Raw genomic sequence first — 7,313 nt, 5'->3', positions numbered from 1 at the left:
TGTTGAGCAGATTCCCCCTCCATTGTTCAGGAAGAAAAAAAAGGGCTGCCTTTGCAAGTTTAAGAAATATATGGAAAAACAGGCAGATAAATGAACGCACCAAAATACGTGAAATCTGTACTGATATACGCTTGCGAAACATGGTGTATATCACTGGACAACACTCAACGGCTGCAGGTGTTCATCAACAGATACTTGCGGTACATAATTTGTGCAATCGAAATTCGGGATCGAAAGTCGGGCTGGGTCGGCCATTCTTTACGTGGGGGCGGAAACACAGACTGTAAACAGGCATTAGACTGGAACCCAGCGCACTGTGATGCAGGCATCCAATACATCTGGAAGGCCGTGCTGCAGTTGCTTTTAATGTATGAAAGTTTAGCGAGTACTATGCTTCGCGGAATACTTCATATGATCTATACAGATCCTCAAAAGACAGATGGGCAGGCAGTGAGATTATTATTGGCATATATCTTCTGCACTTGATTCCCAACCAAAGCAATCCAACATGTCCATGTAAGTCTCAACATGCTTATGTAAGTCCCTAAACCTCTTGTGCATGTTTTACCATTCAAATAAATTCATAGGAGATGTTCTAAGTTGTTCCGAAGTTCAGATCATTTGGCCTACCAGGTTAGCTACGCCTGGTACCAAACCTACTTCTGTACCAAAGAAAACTGTGTAAGTCTCTATACCTCATACGAATGCTCTACTATTAAATATGTCTAAAGCACATGCCCATAACAGTCCCTAGAGCCCTTGCGAGTTTCATTCATCATTGAAATACACAGTATAAAAATGTTACAGCATATATGATGTAACAAAAAGGCTCCGTTCGAATCGACTCATTTTTCCATCACTTTTTGAAATTACAGGTCGTCGTTACTATGGAGCTTGTTTTCAATATTGCATACAAGAAAAAGTTGGATGTAAAATTCGAGGCTATTAAACACAAAAATAAGCGTTTAAATATTTGCGTGGCGTGTAATTCTCAGAATTTTTAACTGTGTAAGTCTTTATAGCAGAGATCCTATGTTATGCACATTCACAAGAAATGATCACTTCTCAGTTTTCATTTATCACTTCTGGCTATGAAAAGTTAGACATGTGAAGTGAGAAATGAGACTTCTTTATCTTTCGACCAAATGGCACTTTCGACCAAAACGTTTTAGACCTAAAAACCATTTAGACCCAAAAACCATTCATTTGTGGCTATGTTCGTTTCAAATCTCATCAGCTGATTGAAGCGGAAATGTAAGCAAACCATAGTAAAGTCATGTAGAGTCTCGCGCATTTGGGCTCCCTCGTGCAGCATGAAAAGAGAAAATCGAAGAGCGGGAAATGTTTGACAGCTATGAAATGGCAAATTAACTTTGCTCATGAAATTGATTTCAAGAAATCAATGGTTAGCACCACTATAGGAACCAAAATTATTGTTTACCACTACTAAAGAAACAGTGTACCATTAGTGGTGCAAACAATTTTTGGTAGTTGCTGATGTTAAATAACATGAATCTCAATTTTGTTAGCAAATTTATTAGTTTTTTTTTGTTTATTTATTTATTTATTTATTTATTTTCTATTGTTTGAAGCAGGGAAAAGTCCCTGGGAGTGGATTTCCGTTTTAGATTCCTTCTCCCAAGGGCATAAAACCTCCTCTTCTTTTCAATATATTCAGTTAAAAGTATGTTCGCTTATCATTCAAAATACGTACACCCTCCAGAGAGCGAGTAACGCTCTTCAAGGTGATGATAATGGTTTGTTTTTGAGGGATATCAACTCAGGCGGTCATTCATCCCTAAAGCGCTCTTCAAGGGGGTGCTATGTAGTTTTTATACTTAAGTTTTCACAAAATTGAAACGAACGGTGACGATGGATGGTCTGTGGATGAATGGGCGGTAGGCGGGCTGATGGGCGGTGATCGATTGGCGGTGGTCGGCGGAAACGATAGGTAGATAAGCAGTGATAATCAGTTCAAAAAAAAATTATATTGAGCTTAATATGCGGGATTAATATCCGGGAAACATTGAAGCTATGGTGCATACACGGTTGATGGAGAATATTATTTATCAGAACGCATTTTTGTAACATATGAAGAGCTCGTATTGGTAGCGCAGAGAGATTTTCATCATTGTATAGTAGCCGCGTTGGATACAGTGGAGGTTTATTCAAAACTGTTTTCAGGCATCGATTTTGCAGTGTCTGACTGAGGCTCTCTCATGTTGGATCTGCAGGCATTACCCCAGTTCATAACAAGGTACTGTAGGCGCGAATGGATTAGAGAGAAGTATAGTGTTTTTAACCAAGCTGGCGGAACGAACGAAGAGATTTTCCGTAGAACTCCACATAGCGGTGCAATTTTTCTCCTCAATTGATCGATGTGAGATTCCCAGGTTAATGTTTCATCTAGTACTAGACCAAGGCACTTGAAGTTCGGCACTCGTTTTATTTCAAAGGTATTAAGTCCAATAGCGAACAGGTCAACAGGTACACGACGCATTTTTGAGTGGAAATCACTGTTTTCCAAGGTCCAGGAAAAGCAGATTAGAGTTGAAGAAGTCGTGGAGGGTTTTTAAATCAGCTTGCATCAAACGTGTGATTTCCCCACAGTCTCGATGACTATAAACGAGCACCGTATCATCAGCAAAGAAGCGTTATTTCCGTGAATACGCAGACGAGACAAATCATTGATAAATATTATGAAAAGAAGAGGTCCCAGCACACTTCCTTGTGATACCCCGGACGAAATCGAATAAAGATCGCTGTTGCTGCCATTATTTATCTTTCTTTATTGGGAGCAGGGATAAGCCCGTTCGAGTAGTGCATCAATAATCACTTTCTCGAATGGGCGTAAAACCTCCTCATCTTTTGTATCAACAGAACTGACATATACTCCAAATGATACAATATTGACTTATATCTAGAATTACTATCTACTTACAGGTAACACAGGTACAATTCGGTAAAACGATTGCTGTTACAATTAACACACACACATACTACAATCGATTTGTAAGATTGATGTCCTAACAGGTTGTATGCATTGCCCCGAAAACCATAGATTTCCAGTTTTCTCATCAACAGATCATGGTTTATAAACGAACGCTTTCTTCAAATCCAAGAACAGTGCTCCGGCGAATCTTTTATTGTCGAGGTCCAAATATATATCGTCCAAAAGTTCAGAGGTGGCCGTGAGAGTACTACTTCCTCGTCTAAATCCATATTGATTTTTGCAGAGCAAGCCAAAAGAGTTCAGGTAATTTGTGATCCTTGATGATATGAGTTGTTCTAGCATCTTGTTCAATACAGATAAGGTGGAAATTTGATCAGATTTGTTGACCATTGCTTGATTTGTGCTCTTAAAAATGCGAGGTGGGTGAAAAAGCGGTAATTGTGGCTGGCATTCTTGAGCCAAAAACGTCGAAGTTTCGGGAATGTAATTCATCGAGAATTAGCCTACCGCAACCTACAAAATGAAGCAACTTGCAGTTGCATGTTCCGAGCGTCCAATCGTTATCCTTTCTTTGTCTTTTGCATCATTTCCGATTGTATCGAACCCTAAATGCGAAAATTTCGTTTTATTACTTTGTTTATAATTGGTGGTTATACAGGCTTCATTGGCTTCAATTTAAAAAGCGGCCTATTGCTGGGTGACGGTGACTTTAAATTTTGAAAAAGTTTCTAGTTTCAATAAAAAGAATATTTCTAAGTTTTTAGGCCTTAGTCTTAGACTTTACAAGGCTATTTCTGCCTTCGGAACAACGCCGTTTGCACTGGCGGAGTTAAGCTGGTCTCGATGGGGCACGTGAGACGTGTGCGCCAGTCATATAATCGGCGGCGGCGGCGGCGGCGTAGTGGTCACTTTTGCCCCGGCGTCACGGCAGCGGCGGGAACCGGCGTGAATGAAAAAATCATTGGCTAAAACATCAATTTTAACGCGGATTTTTGGATTCACGTGGATTTGATTCACACGGTACGAATTGCCCGTATAAAAGTCGACTTCAGTGGATTAAATTTGTAATATTCTACACAGGAAAAAAATATGAAAAGCAATCCGCGCACAAAAAATAAAAACGTGGAAAATTACACTATTTTGAGCGTACATGGATCTTTTCCAACAAGTTCGCCCTGAATGTATGCAATTTACATAGTATTATGACATTCATTCGTATTCTCAAAGGTATTAAATCCAATTCTATTTTTAGTTCTCTTTTGAGAATGCCTTCAAAAATTATTTGGAAATTCCTAAACCCAACACAAATTTCTTCAAAATCGCCTCCCAAAATTTATTTGGCAACGCACCCAGAATTTCATTTCTTAAATAATCAAAAAATACAACCCGGAATTCCATCGAATATTCTTCCATGGACTTATTTAAAAGATTATTCAAAAAACCTCCGAAATTTTCTTGGGAGATTTCTCCAGATTTTTTTTGATAGATCTTCCAGGAAATCCTTTGAAATTTATTGAAAAAAAAAGGTGTTTGCGATGTGGTTAGTTGTTGAATTTTCCAAGTTGTTGAAAATCCAAGAACAAACAACAAACACTAAAAGACTTTCGGAAAGATGAAGGCATTTTCAAAGAAATTCTTGCAGGAAGTTCCGGAAGAATTCCGGAGAATGTTTTAAAGGAATTGCTGGAAGAAGTTCTGAAAAAAAAATCCTTAGGCAAATTTTGAATGAATTCCTTATGGATATCTAGAAGAATTCTTTCCAGCGCTTCATGAAAAAATTGCCGAAACAATTTCAAAAGGAAAAATTTCCGAAGAAATTCTCAAAAAAAATCCGAAGACATCCTCAATGAATGGAATTTTTTAAGGAATTACTTAAGAAATTTCCGCAGGAATTGCTAAAGAAACTTCCAAAGAAATTCCTCAAGGAGTCTCCGAAGGAGAATGTAAGAATTCGTGGAACTAAATCCAAAAGCATTCCTTAAGCAATTTCCGAAAAAAAAATCGTAAAGGATTTTCTGAAGAAATCCGTAATGAAAATTCTTAAGGAATTTTCGGAGAAATTTTGTAAGGAATCTCCGAAGGAATACCCAAATTCCTAATTCCTAAATAATCTTCTAAGGTTTAAAAAAAAACTTTTGGAGGAATATTTGGAAGAATCATCAAATAAATTTCTTGATTTATTTCCAAACTAATATCTGGAGTATTTTTCGAAGGAATTCATAAATGAATATTTAAACGACATTTCTTTAAATATTCTCAGAAAATCCAGAAATTTTACAATAAGGCTTTTACAATATAGTATTAAATAATTTACAGAAAATACAACAAAATTAAATTTTCGTAATGTTTGAAAATACCTGACATTTTAGCTAAATAATTTTACTAAATACAATGGTTACAATGGCTGTGAATAAGAAAAAAGGAAGCGTTTTTAACTGAAGCTCGTAATATTTGCTCAGCAATATTTGATTTTCTGATGCTCAGCAAGTGGTTTTGTCAGTTATATTCAGAAATTTATTTCAAAATATAAATAACTTACTCCGACTGCCGAGCAACAAAATCGGTAAAGCATTCACAGTTGGGATTTAATTATTCTGCTAAATCAGTTTGTCTTATAACTGTCCTAGTAGCACAAATCTAACCACACAAACCCATTTTGCGAGTCACCTACAAATTTAGGTACCCGACTGAATGATGCCTTTCCTTAACGCATTCCAAAGATCAGTTTAACAATGTATGTATTATTATATTAGATAAAGCCTCATTCAAACTCTCAAACTAATCAACCAACCTATTAATTAACCAAGACAATGTAGGGTAATGTGCCCAATAGTGGACCTCCAACCAATAGTGGACCCTCCAGCCAGTTTTGCATGTTTACAGCACAATGTAAACATTTTGCTATGAAGTTTCATCGGGAGAACATACCATACAGTCCTATGATTTGATAACTTGCATAGGAAATGCTATGGAAAGTAAAATTAGATGATTTTTCACAATTCTATAAAAGATAAACACGAGAGTGTCTATTATAGGAATATTTTGGGGGTTCCATAATAGGGAAGAAGAACGTCCCGAAACGGAACATGAAAATCAAAGGTATTGGGAAGCAATTTCCTATCTTGGACTCCAAGGAGATCTACTATAGGGTGAATTCAATCAGACTTTAAAATGTTAATTTCAATAAATAACGTTGTGTATTTGAGTATTTTAAGTATGTATCGTGAAGAGGAGATGCAGAACTTGGTATCAGATATCAAGCAGATCCACCTTAACAACATTTATGAACTGGCATAAGACTAGTTTAGTAGTATTTCAATTAACTCCATCACGCTGTATTTCTTCACAGATACGTATTTCGACTTCAATCATTATGCCTTTTTCAGTGTCTCGTGCTTGGCTCGACTCGACTTAAGTTAATTGATTTTTTTTATTGCGATTAGTCTTCGGCGTGGCAAAATTATGATCAGCGGCGCGCCGGCCCAAAATCGGCGGCGGCGCGAGTAAAACCACCGGCGGCGGCGGCGCACAGGTCTAGACCCACCAAATCAAACATTTTACTGAAATTTAATTATATAGGGGGAGATCCCCCAGTGCCGGACACATAAGCCATTTAACGAAAAACTCTCCAATTATCCGGATTATGTTTACTTGTATACCATACACACAAAATATGATCATTAATGATTCATACAAACTATATTTGAGCATTTGAACTCGTTTTTCGACGATGTATTTTGATGATGAATTTTGGTGAAAATGTTCACGGTGCAGAAAAGTGTCCCCGAGTACCGGACACTATTGCATCATGTTCAAATATGACCAATTTCCTATTACATGCGTAAAGACATCATCTAGAATAGTAATATTTTTCACTTGCTTCAAGTTGTAGATATTAACCTGTTAGTAGAGCTTATTTAATTCTCCAGCTCAATTTCTTACATCTTACTCAAAACTCCCTCCATTTTCAATGACATCTTCCATTTTTGTTTCTGCTTATTATTGTGGCTTTCTTATACTTCAGCAATAAAAACAATTGAATTGAAGTAAGTTTAGCAAAACAAGTGCAAAGAATGGCTATTTTATCACATGAAAAAACTCACTGTCCGGACCCGGGGAACAGCTACCGAAATACAGAAATTGATTATGCACCATAGATACATTATATATCTAACAAATCATTATCGCTATTTGATATATGACTAATATTGACCAACTCAACATAATCATAATGCATTCAATTGATTTTAACATTGTTGGTTCAAACCTTCTAAAATAGGGCAAAACATTAAAAAAAATTCACATTTTTGTTCAATTTCAAACGTTGTACAAAGTTTACAACATAAAGATCTGATATTCC

Source organism: Armigeres subalbatus, chromosome 1, assembly GCF_024139115.2.
Source record: "Armigeres subalbatus isolate Guangzhou_Male chromosome 1, GZ_Asu_2, whole genome shotgun sequence".
Taxonomy (NCBI): domain Eukaryota; kingdom Metazoa; phylum Arthropoda; class Insecta; order Diptera; family Culicidae; genus Armigeres; species Armigeres subalbatus.
Note: the sequence above shows the minus strand (reverse complement) of the source record.